General features: G+C 36.1%; 1 protein-coding gene and 1 long non-coding RNA gene across 7 annotated transcripts in view; one reads left to right on the forward strand and one right to left on the reverse strand.

Moving 5' to 3' along the window:
- The window catches only part of UBE2E2 (ubiquitin conjugating enzyme E2 E2), a 383,225-nt gene that overhangs the window by 37,853 nt on the left and 330,132 nt on the right, over window positions 1-15,240 (forward strand).
- On the reverse strand, window positions 1,306-6,299 carry LOC146397211 (uncharacterized). The gene is made up of 2 exons (XR_014822511.1): window positions 3,601-6,299; window positions 1,306-2,556 (listed from the first exon to the last, which is right to left on the reverse strand). It is a non-coding gene; the product is annotated as an uncharacterized LOC146397211 (long non-coding RNA).

Genomic DNA, 15,240 nt, shown 5'->3' on the forward strand with positions numbered 1-15,240 from the left:
TTCAGATCCTAACTTTAAGTCCCACTTTCTTTCTATTAAATCATGATAAATGACTAGAAACCCTCAGAGGATAGAATTTCTTCAGACTTGACTGAATTGGCAGAGTGTTGGATAACTTTAGTAAAATGCTACAACTAAACTATTCAAAAAAGGAAATGATAGGCCTTATTTTGTTTTTAAAAGTACCAATTCTGGATAGTAAGGGATTCTTGATATTCATAATAATAGCATGAATAATTGAAGTCATTAGAGTAAGTAAGCCATTTTATTCAGTAATAATACATTACAATAGCATTTTACAGTTTATATGAAAGACACTTTCATATCTGTTATCTGAGCACCTTAAACCTTTTATTTGATCTTCCAGGTGATTGATTTTTTTTCCCTCTTAACCTTTCTAGAGAGAGGAAAAACCATGCCTCTTTAAGTCCAGAAACTGTATCTGAATATTTACAGGCATGCATCTTTCATTCTTCCCCCAGTAATTATTATACCTGTGGTTGGGCAGTTATGGATAAGTGGATGGATGAATAGATAAATAAAAGGACAGGTTTCAAAAGGAGGAGCAAGAAGCTTCAGGTTGTTGAAAATAGGCAATAAAATGTATTTTGAGCATAGACTGCCTGGTTATAATTAATTAAAAATGAAAAATTTTATTGAATCTTTCTTAAACCATAGTGGCATATATGTCTTTCTCCCAAGAGTTATATAAATGAGAGGGCATAACAAAGCATCATTGCCTGACACTTAGTAGGTATTCAGTTGCTGCTTGTTAAGTGAATAGATAACCATAGTGGAGACTTTCTAGACTTTTTATCCTTTTTTCCATTTTTTAAAAAGCTAGTTCCCGAAGAATACAAACTTAGTGTTGTATTTTAAAAGAGTAGTATTGCCATGTAAAATTTCTGATTAACATAAAACTTTTGAAGAGTCCATTGCATAGGCAAGGCAAGTGTATTTTGTTTCCAGTTCCCAATTTTCATAAATTTTGTTCTCATTTCTCTTGTTGCAAAAGTATGGATCATGTTGTCCAGTTTTTGTAGTTGAATACATTTTCTTCTGTCAGCAGGGCAGTCATTGATTGGTCTGATTCACCCCAGCCTCACACATTTCTGTAGATGATTGTATCAGGTGACTGACTGCCTTCATGACAGGCATCTGTTTCAATTTTTAAACATGGGAATACACATTAGGCAGTATGATCTGAATTACCCCACATCCTCACTGTTATGCCTCTCCTTTTTTTTTTTTTTTGGTCTTTTTAGGGCCACACCTGCTTCATATATGGAAGTTCCCAGGCTAGGGGTCGAAGCCACAGCTGCCAGCCTACACCATAGCCACAGCGACGTGGGATCAGAGCTGGGTTTGCAGCCTTACATCACAGTTCATGGCAACGCCAGATCCCCGACCCACTGTGCGAGGTCAGGGATCAAACCCACATTCTCATTGATACTAGTTGGATTTGTTTCCTCTGCACCACAGCGGGAACTGCTTCTCTTTTATAGATAGAAAAGGAATTTCTATGCAATTTCCCTACGACTTAAACTTAATTCTGAACTATAATCCCTGATTGAAGGAGGAGTTAGGAGGATCAGGTGAAATTTGAAATTGTTCCACAGAATCTGAGTTCTGCCAGCTAAGTGGAATATTGAAAATTTAGAATGTTTAAAGCAAAAACATCTCCTGACCAGTTTGCATATGGAAGCCTCAAAAAAAGAATGTGCCATGTTATAAAATTAATTATAACATATAAACATTCAAGTTGTATGGCATCAGAACTACCTGAAAAATTTTTAGTGCTGGGGTTCCCATTGTGGCACAGTGGAAGCAAATCCAACTAGGAACCATGAGGTTTCGGGTTTGATCCCTGGCCTCCCTCAGTGGGTTAAGGATCTGACATTGCTGTGAGCTGAGGTGTAGGTCACAGATGTGGCTCAGATCCCGAGCTGCTGTGGCTGTGGTGTAGGCCAGCAGCTACAGCTCTGATTCGACCCCTAGCCTGGGAACCTCCATATGCCACAGGTGCAGCCTTAAAAAAAAAAAAAAAAAAAAAGCAAAAAGTAAAAATAAAAAATAGAAATTTTTAGTGCCAACATGATCTTATATGCTTTGTGTCTTATTTAACTTTTGTCAATTCATCCCTGAAGAAAAGAGGGCTCATGCTTGGGAGAAGGGTAGTTTAGAGAGTATAGAGGAGAGTCCTTTAGCTGTTGCTGTCTTCTGATCAGTGAGTAGGTCTCCTTGGGTGAAAGGTGGGAGATGTTCTTTCAGTTCTTGGGTTTTGCTTGCGAACAGCTCCCTTTGCTGAGTGTGACTTCAGTCTTTCCTTAACAAGTCAACTCCTTTATCCAATATTCAGCTGAATGGACAGTATTTATTTAGAACAATGCTAGAGGAAAACTGGTTGTGCTGGCCTTACTGAGGGATAACACTTTACAGGCTGATTTAAGGAGATATTCAAAGGTAATTTTGACTGCAATTTTTGCCTTTTATGATGACTTTATTTATTTATTTATTTATTTATTTATTTTTGTCTTTTTGCCATTTCTTGGGCCGCTCCCATGGCATATGGAGGTTCCCAGGCTCGGGGTCAAATCAGAGCTGTAGCCACCGGCCTACGCCAGAGCCACAGCAACGCAGGATCCGAGCTGCGTCTGCAACCTACGCCACAGCTCATGGCAACGCCGGATTGTTAACCCACTGAGCAAGGGCAGGGACCGAACCCGAAACCTCATGGTTCCTAGTCGGATTCGTTAACTACTGCGCCACGGCAGGAACTCCTATGATGACTTTAGAATCTAATTTTGGAGTAAGCTGTGACTTTGCTGTAATTTCACATGAATTAAAGATTAACTACACCAACAGAGCTGAAGCCAAATGGAGGCATTTGAGAACAAATGGCTTCAAGAAATACTGGACATTCAGTTAAGATATGCATAGAGAAATAAGTCTTTAATAAGTTTTTTCTTTAAAGGCCTCTTAGTATTGTTTCCATCTTCTTAAAACTTTGGCCAAAGAGAAAAAGTGAGAGGCAAGGGATTGATTCAGAATATAGTTAAATTAGCGAAGATTAGAGATTGTAGTGACTTTGATAATAAATATCTACAATAAATAAAAATCAGGTCATTTTAATTAAATCTGGTAGTTAAAATGGCTTCTATATTAATGTAAAGTTTTAAAAATATATATCCTTAAAGAATTGTATAATAGCTGATAAGTTATGTATGTCAGACCCTGTCCAACCCTGTTTAATGTTAACAAATCTATGTAGGTCAGTAGACCCTGGACTAGGAGATATATATATATATTTAATTCTCACCAACTCTATTAAGAGTGAAGACGTTATTATAGCCTTGTAGATGAGAAGCTGCAGTATAGTCACACAGCTGGAGTTCCCGTCGTGGCTCAGTGGTTAACGAATCCAACTAGGAACCATGAGGTTGCAGGTTCGATCCCTGGCCTTGCTTGGTGGGTTAAGGTTCCGGCATTGCCATGCCATGAGCTGTAGTGTAGGTCACAGACACAGCTCAGATCCTGCGTTGCTATAGCTCTGGAGTAGGCTGGCGGCTATAGCTTGGATTAGACCTGTAGCCTGGGCACCTCCATATGCTGCAAGTGTGGCCCTAGAAAAGGCAAAAAGACAAAAGAAAAAAAAAAGAAAAAAGAAAAGAAAAAAAAGGAAAGTCACACAGCTATTAAGTAGATGAGCCAGGATTTAAATGCAGACTGGCTCTGTTTCCTATACTCTTAGCATATCTTCTGTGCTGATTCTTGATTCTCTATTACATTACTGTGTCATATGTAAAGGTTCCAAATGCCCACTCCAATATATGGAAAGTGACTGCTTTGAGGATTCTGAGATTAGGTCTGTACTCAGTGAAAATTTTCTCATTTTATATTTTGGGCTGTTTTGAGCATGAGCTTGGAGAGCGGTGGTATAACATCTTTCTCACCTTGTAATCAAACTAGATTATCAGAAAGCTAGTTAGTCTTATATTTTAGTATTATTCCCTCATATTTCACTGGTCTTTATAAGATGCAGTTATATGGTAAATATTTCTGCATCTCCTATGAAACTGTCTCTTACAGCGTTCAGTATTACTTTTATAAGAATTCGCATGCCATATTCTTCAAAGATTTGTTTCAGAGCAAAGTTTTCTTACGATCTGGCAAGCTTCCTTCTATCAGCCGTTGAGAATTATTTCGTCCATTGTGTTTTCTCTTTGCTTCAGCTGCAAGGAAGCTTGGAGTTGTATTTCATTTTCATTACAGTAATTTTATTAGCCTAGGCTTTTGATATGGATAATTTCTTCTCTAGTTCTCTGTGGCAGGAGTTTTAAATCCATCTTCTGTGTCTCAGCTTTAGGAGTTCATGAACCCCTCTCAAATGATAGGTAAAATTGTTTGTGTGCATGTGGGAATCTAAGGGAGTGTCCTCAGCTTTTATCAAAATTTCGGTGACCACAACCCTCGCCCAAGAGATAAAGAACCATTCTCCTCTGGGTTAGCTGTTCATTTTATATTTTAATGGTCTAATTGTTAGTCTTATGGTCTAATAGTCTAAAAGTCTCTTGTTATTTCTGTTTATGAGCTTTTTGGTGATAAGTAGGCTATAAGTCATACCTTCACATTCAAGTTGTTAGTCTATTTCTCAATTTTGTCAGAAAGTTATAAAGCACTTCTCTTTAATTTTAAAAACACAGTCTTGGAAACTTGAAGAATAGTTGATGTCTTCATGCAAACTGTATACTTAATATGTTTATTTTTTTATTAAAGGAGTGTTTCTTAAATTTATTACCTTAAATAGTAATAGTAAATTATTTGTAAAACAGTTAATTATTAACTTATATTTTGAATTAACATATTTACGCCATAAAATCTATATGTGTAAATGATATTCCTACATCTTCCTATCTTCTTCCTTTGTTCTGTGGGTAAACAGAAAAGATTAGATTCTAATCATCTCTCTGGATTACTTCTGCATTAGAGAAACAACTCTCAAAATCATAGGATAGGGTTACCAGCAGTTTGCCATACTCATATATTTACAGGTAAAAGTTACAACCATTAGAGGTAAATAAAGCCTATGCTGCTAACCTCACTACTTAGATTCATTTCCTTAGCTGTCGTTTTAAGTGTTTTTATAGGTTTTCAAATGCAGATTATATTATGCTACATAAATGTGTTATAATGGGGGGGCATGTATTATGTTTTTATTGTAACAAGTTTTTAGGTCTAATTGACTGTTTATTTGCAACAAAGTAAAATCACAATTACTCAAGTTGGAAAAGAAAAATAAAGCTATCTGCTTTTCACTAGCAATATCTTGGTTGTTTAAATCTATAAGTTGTATATAAATATTTTTCTGTTGAGCTGATGACTGACAAAAAAACTTCCAAGGTGTCATTATAATAAAAATGGTTGTATCTGTGAATTATTATATAGCAGTGTGAATTATGCCGTGGATTGTAATAAATTACTCAATAGTTTTTAATGCCACAGTTATAGAACCCTGTGAGTAATAGAGATCTGAGGACTTATGACTTAGGAAAATGAATCACACACTCTTATCCAGCTTGGTACCCTGCAGGCTGTGTATATAAAAAAAGAATTTGTGTGACTTAACCATAGACGTTGAAATTTGGTGTGCCAACAAAAACAGATTTTCTTAAACAATGTGACTTATGGTCCCATAATAGAAAGAACAGACTAAATCTGTGGCATTGTCTTGTCCTTCATTATAAAGTGTGTTTACTTTTGTATTCATGGTGGTTTAATAGCCTGTAAAGAGACTAGTAAGATTGTAATAATGGGTAGTATTTTCTACATTTTATCTTTTAGTAAGGAGTATATGAGAAACATTTATTGAATGTAAATGGTACTGAAATAGGTTTTGTGGGATCATGCAGAGATGGCTTACTTCTTACCCATGGGCCGGAGAGTTAAATATAAAAGAGAAGTAAAACTAAGAGAAAGATACCACTCCAACTGAAAGCATGCTGGCTATGCCTCAGTAGCAGTGGAAATGTTCATAACCTTTAGTTCACTAATTTAACATACGGGCCTCTAGCATATGGAAAATAATTAAAAATAAAGACTATTACATGCAACAGTGAAAATGTGAAGGTAAACAGTGTTATGTGGAGAGAAATGCCTGAAGTTAATTCTTTGGATGGTTATATATCCAGTAAAAACAAATAGGCAAACTATTTGGGAATATGAAAAGATGTATATAAAAAGGAGTAGGCCATATTATATGTCATTTGTGATTATAAGTGTATAAAATTAGAAATATTTTTAAAATTTGAAAGGAAAAGAAAAATTTAGTTGATAATCCTGGTGCTAGAGTCATGCATGAAGTTATCTTCTTTCCTCTCTTCTGGCCTCTTTTTGGAGTAGTAGTATACTAGTCTTAAAATTTAAATGTAGGTTTATATTTTCAAGAAGATCTAGTTCTTGTTCTCAAGGAACTGCTAGTCTAGTGGGATAGAATTACCGTAAAAGGAAATATGTTACTGCCTTGAGAGAGACAACATAAATGCTCTGGGAAGACTCTTGAAATTCAGTTTTCTACATACTGTGTTCTTATAAATTCAGGTGAACCTTAAAATTTAATATTTCTTCATGAAATAAATAAACTAGATTTTTAGAGGTACTAAAACTGTTAATGAGATGCTATTTCTTTTATTCACATTTTGATTGTAGAACCAATCATTTATATTCTACACTCTTATGCTACAGAATAGTCAGCTAGGTATTTACTTAAATAAACTTGAGCAATGCTTATACAACCTCCTGGCATATATCTGAGGGTGGGAGTGAATGAAGAAGACCTTGGTCCCAGCTCCAAGGTCTTTAGTTGAGGAGAATGTCTTTGCATCTGATTAGACCCTGCTACTTCATTAAGTACCTGCACCAGTGTTCAAGGAGGAATGACTTGAAGTCATGGGGGAGAGGAATTTTGACTGAGGGATGCAGGAAAGACTTTACAGAGGTTGTGACAGGCCTTGAAGGATGGTAAAAGGTCATGAAATAAGCAGTGATGATTTTCATTGGGGGCTTTAAAAGCACACAGGATCCATGAAGTAGATATAGGACAGGTATTGGGAATAGCATGCGTGAAGTCACAGAGATAGGAATCCTGGGTTTAGGGAACATCTGGGTTGCTGTGTGTTTCTGGTGATGTAAGTAATAGGTGTTTGTGTGTCAGGGAGAGGAGACTTGGTAGTCAGTGTTTAGGAAGCTGGTCCCTGCTAGTATGTGCAAGTGACTGGGTAGATAGAGGTGAAAAAGGTTTTTTTTTTTCTAGAAACATGTCATCTAGTATGTGGACCAAGAATTAACTAAAATCCAATATATTGGCTTAAATTTGTATGTTAAAGGTTTTTTTTTTTTTTTTTTTTTTTTTTTTTTTTTTTTTTTTCTCCTTACTAAAATTCTTACAAAACTGATCCAAAACATTGTGTTGTTTTAAAGGAACCCATAGGAAATTATGGGATGATATGGGGTAGGGATTTGATCCTGTCTGGGAGGGAGGTGGGAGAGGGGTGACAAGGAGGACTTGTAGGAGGCTCTGTTTTCCTGGGCTTTGAAGGAGAAGTAGCAATCAGGGAAGACAGCAGTAGGGAGAAGATCAGTCTGGAAAGGTGTAGTCAGATTATTCTCAAGGTGGTTATACAGACTTAAAGGGATTTAGGGACTCATTTTCTTTAAGGCATTTTTTTCCTTGAGCCTCATGATATGTCAGTAAACCGTGTTTAAAAGAAATTTGGTAACGAGAAGGATAAGCTGGTGCTGCCTAGGTGGTTTATGATTTCGCATAACCAGGCCATCTTCAGCCCATCTTATTTAAGAACAGTTTGTTGGGAGATAGTGAAGGGCAATTTAAGGAGTTGCTTTTATTTAATTTTAAAACAGCACAATTTGAAAAAAAAAGGTGAAGGTTTACTAATGAAATGCTGTGTGAGCAGAAAGCAAAAATTCAGAAATTTACTGAGGCAACTAAAGGGAACTGAGAAATATAGATGTAGAAAGAGTTAAAGTAGGGAGAGGTGATATTTTCAAATAATTGATACTGGCCTAGATGGGAAGTGGTTGACAACCCTGAACACTCTCCTTTTTTCTGTTTTTAAAAATAGGAGCTTCTGAACATTTTGCATTTTATCGCCTATAAGGACTTTGTCTTGATTTTTGGCAGATTTAGATTCTTTTAATTTACTATTTTACTGTTCGATAAATTTCCCAGTAGCTGGGGATGAAATACTCCAGCATAGCAGCTTTTGAGAGTATTTATTAGTAAACTTACTTTCTCAAACCAGCTTTCAAAGTTAATTCAGGAAAAGACAGCAACGTTGCCCATCTTAACCCTGTGAGGCAGCCGTGGAGGTCATCCTGCTTGCCTGCTTTTAGAAATAAAGTTGGTGTGTGAGTCAAGGCCCCCTAATTTTTCTTTCATTGTTATAAATTTCAGATTACAAAGTTTTTTTTTAGTATATACATGCTTTCAGTGTATATGGCAGATACTTTACTGAAATTAATAGGATTGTATTTATGATCTTATGATATTTCTAATTAAAAGGATAATTATTTTAGCTATTTGTATATCTAAGTAAAATATTGATACTAGCTTGTTATTGAATACTTGGCAATTTAGACTACTGTTTTTGTTAGCCTTTTATTTCCATAACAAGATGTATGTGCCTGTGTGCATTTTTATTAGTAATATAAAGTAACTTTTTAGTGTTTTAATCTTTGACAAAAAACAGGTTAGTTCAGACTATATTCCTAAAGGGTATAGTACTCATCAATAGCATTTTAGTTCTTAGTTATAAATGTAAAAGGTGAAAAAAAGTGTGATTTGTTGAGTTTATATTAATTTCTTTGAAAGCAATTAATAAAGGCCCTTTGAAATTAGTAGGACATATAAATTCTTAATAATAATACTAAATTAGGTCAATAGCATGGCTGCATTTTTTGATCTGAGATTCTGTGTTTTAATGCAGTGCTTTAGATATTGCTTTGATATTTAGTTGTTTACTTTGAAGTTTTATTTACTTAGTTCTAAAGCTCACATGTACATACACACACTCACTGGTAACACACACAAAACACTTTCTCCTTGTTGTCCATTTCCATTTTATTCCCCTAGAGGTTGCTAGTGTGGCATCTGGTCTAGCTTGAGTAATATGCAGTTTATTTCAGTTCTTCCTAATGCAGCTGCATGTTTTGATAGAACATCAGGCATTTAAAAAAGAGTAGAAATCTATTTACTCAGATGTTGTGAATCAAGAAGGAAGGGGCCCCAACTTCGTTATCTCTCCATTTTCCCCACCTCAGGTCTTGGGGATATGGTGTTTTTATGGACCATGTGTGGACCTTTCCTTTAGGTGGATGTGGCGAGAAAATGTTAATAACACCTGAGTGATAGCTCCTCTGTGTAGGTCTCTGTCTTTTAGAAGAGGCCAAGCCTGAACTCTGATAGTCCGAGGTTGCTATCTAAATGGGATGGATTCAATGACAACCCCACCACATGGCTTAGGCCAATGTTTTTCTCGATAATCTTTTCCCAGCCACTCTTTTCTTGTCAGAGTGGGACACCCTTCACCATGCCTTCAAGCTTGTTAAATCAGACCATGAGCTGAGCTTTCATTCTTACATTCCTGCTTAAGAGCCAGTTTCGTAGTGAAGGTATGCAACAGCATAGCTTCACAGCCTTATCCCGCTGAAGGGAAGAAACATTTAATATATTAGGACTTTGGCTGGCTTCTTATTTATTTTTAGATTCATGGTACTTCTGAAGTAAAAAAAATACTCAATATCTAGTACTAAACATGTCAGTGTCACTTTCATCTCTCTTTTTTTAATTTGGAGAAAATATGAATATTTTGTGGAAAATTTATAGCATACAGGCTGGCATTCACTTTATCTTTCTTCATACTCCATGATTGTACAATAATAATCAGAAAGAATCCACTTGATATGGTTCCTTATGTTGTATTTTTGCTTTTCTTCATTTAGACCTGTCTGTTTGATCTGTTCAGCCACTGCTGTTAAAAAATTCTCTTCTTGGGAGAAACGAATGTTAAAAATGGATTTTAAAGGAAAAGGTTAATGAGGAGAAATGACAGTACATATATAACCATGTGATTGCTCTGTGAAGTATGAGTTAATTATGCTGATAAAGGAGGCTAAGCCTAGCACAGGGATGGGATCAGAATGATAGCAGGATGGGATGGCAACTGCACGTGCAAGATTAGAGCATGTAATTGAACACACTGAGACTGGAACTTAGATTTGATTAGGAAGGCAAGACGCAGGACAGTAGATACTTCATGAGGGGCACAAAGGTGATGACTAGAAGGTGTTTTTAGTAGGACAATAAGGGAGAAATGTCACCAACAGTTTAGAGTAGAATATGAGAGAGGGTGAGTCATGGCATTGCAAATGATTTTTTTCCACTGATGAATTATGGTTTTTTTTTTTTTTAAGTTTTATTGGAGTTTAGTTGATTTACAATGCTGTGATAATTTCTGCTGTACAACAAAGTGACTCAGTTAAACATATGCACACGTTCATTTGTTTTCAGATTCTTTCCCCATGTAGATTATCACAGAATATTGAATAGAGTTCCCTGTGCTAGAGTTCCCTGCTGACCATTCATTCCATATACAGTAGTGTGCATATACCAGTCCCAAATCCCAGTCCATCCCTTGCCTACCTGTCCCCTTTGGTAACCATGAGTTTGTTTTCAAAGTCTTTAAGTCTTTTTCTGTTCTGCAGATAAGTCCTTTGTATCCTTTTTAGATTCCACATATAAGTGATATCATATGGTATTTGTCTTTCTCTGACTTGACTTCACTTAGTATGATAATCTCTAGGTCCATCCATGTTGCTGCAAATGGCATTATTTCATTCTCTTTTATGACTGAGTAATATTCCATCATATATATGTACCATATCTTCTTTAACCACTCCTCTGTTGATGAACATTTTGGTTGCTTCCATGTAAATAGTGCTGCAGTGAACATTGAAGTGCATGTATCTTTTCAAATTATGGTTTTCTCTGGATAGATGCCCAAAGTGGGATTGCTGGATTATATAGTAGTTTTATTCTTAGTTTTTAAGGAACCTCCATGCTGTTCTCTATAGTGGTTGTACCAGTTTACATTCCCATCAACAGTGCAGGAGGGTTCCCTTTTCTCTACACCCTCTCCAGCACTTATTGTTTGTAGACATTTTGATGATGACCATTCTCACTGGTGTGGGGTTGATACCTCATCATAGTTTAGATTTGCATTTTTCTAATAAATAGCGGTGTTGAGCATCTTTTTAATGTGGGTTTTTTTTTGCCATCTGTATGTCTTCTTTGGAGAACTGTCTATTTAGATCTTCTGCCCATTTTTTGGTTGGGTTTTTTTTTTTTTTGATATTGAGTTGCATGAGTTATTTGTATATTTTGGAGATTAATACCTATCAGTTGCTTCATTTTCAAATATTTTCTCCAATTATATGGGTGGTCCTTTCATTTTGTTTATGGTTTCCTTTGCTGTGCAAATGCTTTTAAGATTAATTAGGCCCCATTTGTTTATTTTTGCTTGTATTTTTATTACTCTAGGAGGTGGATCTGAAAAGATATTGCTGTGGTTTATGTTAGAGAGTGTTCTACCTATGTTTTCTTCTAAGCATTTTATGGTGTCTGGTCTTATATTTAGGTCTTTAATTCATTTTGAGTTTATTTTTGTGTATGATGTTAGACAGTGTTCTGATTTCATTCTTTTACATGTAGCCGTCCAATTTTCCCAGCACCGCTTACTGAAGAGACTGTCTTTTCTACATTGTATATTTTCACCTTCTTTGTCATAGATTAGTTGATCATAAGTACATGGGTTTACTTCTGGGATTTCTAAACTGTTCCGCTGATCTACATTTCTGTTTTCTGTGACAGTATCATACTGTTTTAATAACTGTTGCTTTGTAGTATAGTTTGAAGTCAGGGAGGCTGATTCCTCCATTTTTCTTCCTCAGGATTGCTTTGGCTATTCAAGCTGCTATAAACATCTGTGTCCAAATTTCTATATGGACATAGTGTTTCAACTCCTTTGGGTAAATGCCAAGGAGTGTGATTACTAGATCCTATGGTGAGAGCACAGTTCTGTAAGAAACTGCCAAGTTGTCTTCCAAAGTGGTCATACCATTTTGTATTCCTACCAGCAATGCCTGAGAGTTCCTTTTGCTCCATATTCTTGCCAGGATTTGGTGTGATTTTGGCCATTCTACTAGGTGTATGGTGGTATCTCATTATTTTAATCTGCATATCCTTGAAGACTTACTATGTGGAGCATCCTCTCATATACCTATATGTATTATTTGTATCTTCTTTGGGGAAGTGGCCCATTTTTTAATCAGGTTGTTTATTTTCTTATTGTTAAATTTAAAGCTTTATTTCTACACTTTGGATAATAGTTCTTTTTCAGCTATATTATTTGCAAATATTTTCTCCCAGATTGCAGCTTGTCATTTCATTCTCTTTGACAGTGTCTTTTGCAGAGGAGAAAATATTAATAAAGTCCAGCTTTATCATGCCTTTGGTGTTGTTTACAAAGAATCATTGCCAACCCAAGGTCATCCAGATTATCTTCTTTGTTATCCTGTAGGCGTTCTATAGTTTTGCATTTTACATTTAGGTCTCTTCTCCATTTTGAGTTAATTTTTGTGAAGGGTGGAAGCCCTGTGCCTAGATTCATTTTTTTTGCATATGGGGATATCTAGTTATGTTAGCACCATTTGCTGAAAAACTATATTTCCTTCATTTTATTGCTTCTGCTCTTTTGTCAAAAACTTGTTGACTGTATTTATGTGGGCCTATTTCTGTTTGTATTTTCACCAGTACCATAGTTTTTTTTTTTTTTTTTTTTTTTGGCTTTTTGGCTTTTTGGCTTTTTAGGGCCTCACCCGCAGCATATGGAAGTTCCCAGGCTAGAGATCAGAGCTACAGCTGCTGGCCTACACAGCCACAGCAACGCTGGATACTTAACCACCCAGCAAGGCCAGGGATTGAACCCACATCCTCATGGATCCTAGTCAGGTTTGTTACTGCTGAGCCAGGACAGGAACTCTCATACTGTCTTGATTACTGTAGCTTTATAATAAGTCTTGTAATTGGTTAGTCTTCCAACTTTGTTCTCCTTTCAGTACTGTGTTGGCTGTTTTGGACCTTTTACCTCTCCATATAAACTTTAGAAAATTAGTTTGTCACTATCACAAAATTACTTGCTGGGATTTGTGTTGAATTCATGTAATAATTTGGGAAGAACTGATATCTTGATAACATCGAATCTTCCTATCCATGAACATGGAATATATCTCCTTTTGATTTAGTACTTCTTTGCTTTCTTTCATCAGAGTTTTGTTTGTTTTTTTTGTTGTTGAGTTTTTCTTATATAGAGCTCGTACATATTCTCTTAGGTTTGTACCCAAGTATTTAATTTTTGGGGGTAGCTGTTGTTAATGATACTTTGTTTTTCATTCCAAATTCCACTTTCATTAGTGGTATGTAATAAATTGATTAACTTTGGCATATTAACCTTGTATCCTGCATCTTTGCTGTAATTGCTTATTATTTCCAGGAGGGTTTTTTTTTTTTTTTTTTTTCCCATTGATTCTTTCAGGTTTTCTACAAGATGATCATTGTTTGAAAATTTTTTTTAGAGAGAGCAAGTGAGTTTTATTGAGGCTGGCATAGAGGAGGCAGAGGAAGGCCTTCACAAACTCCAGGACAGTCTGTACCGTGTCATCTCTTCTCTGTGAGTGTGTTACTCCTGCCCTGTCCCCTTACAAAGTACCTTGGGCTCCACAGGTGATCTGGAGCTGCCTTTCTCACATCAATCCCTGTGCAGGGCCCAGGTTCCTGGTGCCTCTTTGCCTCAGTTTGAGACTTTCCTGCCTCATGTTCCTTGAAAACTTCCCTCCCCCTCCACTGATTTATTTATATTAAGTATAATTGATATACAACATTGTATTAGTTTCAGGTGTACAACATGATTTGATAATGAAATCTTTTTTTAAGTGAGCATTGCAGTGGAAAAGAAGTCACAGGAAGTCATTTTAGATTATGGAAAATATATAGAACAGGGACATAACTATTACCAACCAGTACTGAAACCCCTGTGAGATTTCTTGAGTAATGGCCCTTTGAAAGTTCATCTCTCTCCCGAAATGAACAAGACAACCTCTGCATCCATTTGGCTCCCCTAAGTCACCGGACTGTGTATGTCCTTAGTGACCTTTGTAAAAGTGTGTCTGTATGCAGGCATGGGCATGCGTTGTTTACTTCCTTGGTGTTCCTTCTAAGTGCGTGTATGTGTACACACATGCATTTGTTCACAAATGAGCTATTCCAAGGGTAGCTCTCCTCATTTTTGTAAAATAATATTTTGGGGGACATGGTTTTATAAGATAATTGTTTTTTTCCCTTTAAATATTTGGTAAAAATGTTACATTGTTACTGTATTATTTCTTCTTATGAAAAAACAGTATTGTAAAAAAAAGAAAAATCACTCAGATGCTACAGTTTTTCTTAGAGTAGAATTTAGTGACCAAAACTTAAGATTAAGGATCCAGCGTTGCCATGATCTGTGGTGTAGGTCACAGACACTGCTTGGATCCAGCATTGCTGTGGCTGTGGCATAGGCTGGCAGCTGTGGCTCTGATTCTACCTCTAGTCTGGAAACTTCCATACATCACATCTGCAGCCCTAAAAAAAAAAAAAAAAAAAAAAAAGTAAGATGATATCTATATGTGATGAATCCCTGTAATTTAATGGAACTCAATATTTGGTATCAAGTAGGTAAGCAATGTAAGGGTGTGGTAGAATACTTTAAAAGTTTTAGAAAGTATGTTTGAAAGTCCCTTTTAAAGTATGATATTCCATGTTACTGATGCAAGTTTTGTTTGGAATGCATTGGTACTAGAAAAGGCATTTGTCTACCTAGAAGTTAAGGCAAATCACCAGATTGGCATACTGTTAAAAGTTTAGTGTAGTCTTCAATTTCAGTTTCTGACATCTTTAGCTTCAGAAGACATAAAACTCTTAGAATTGTGCTCGCTTGTTTACTGAGTTGTACAGTAGAAAAGAACTGTCTTCTGATGAGGAAAAGCAGATGTGAAGTAGATGTGAGGGCACAGATGTACCTGCTGGATTAGTGTCTCCCCTTCTCTGATGAGGATGGAAGAGGAAACAGT

Source organism: Sus scrofa, chromosome 13, assembly GCF_054392235.1.
Source record: "Sus scrofa isolate SSC_HxYL_T2T_F1_AM1 chromosome 13, Sscrofa_HxYL_maternal_Yorkshire_Landrace_v2.0, whole genome shotgun sequence".
Classification (NCBI taxonomy): Eukaryota; Metazoa; Chordata; class Mammalia; order Artiodactyla; family Suidae; genus Sus; species Sus scrofa.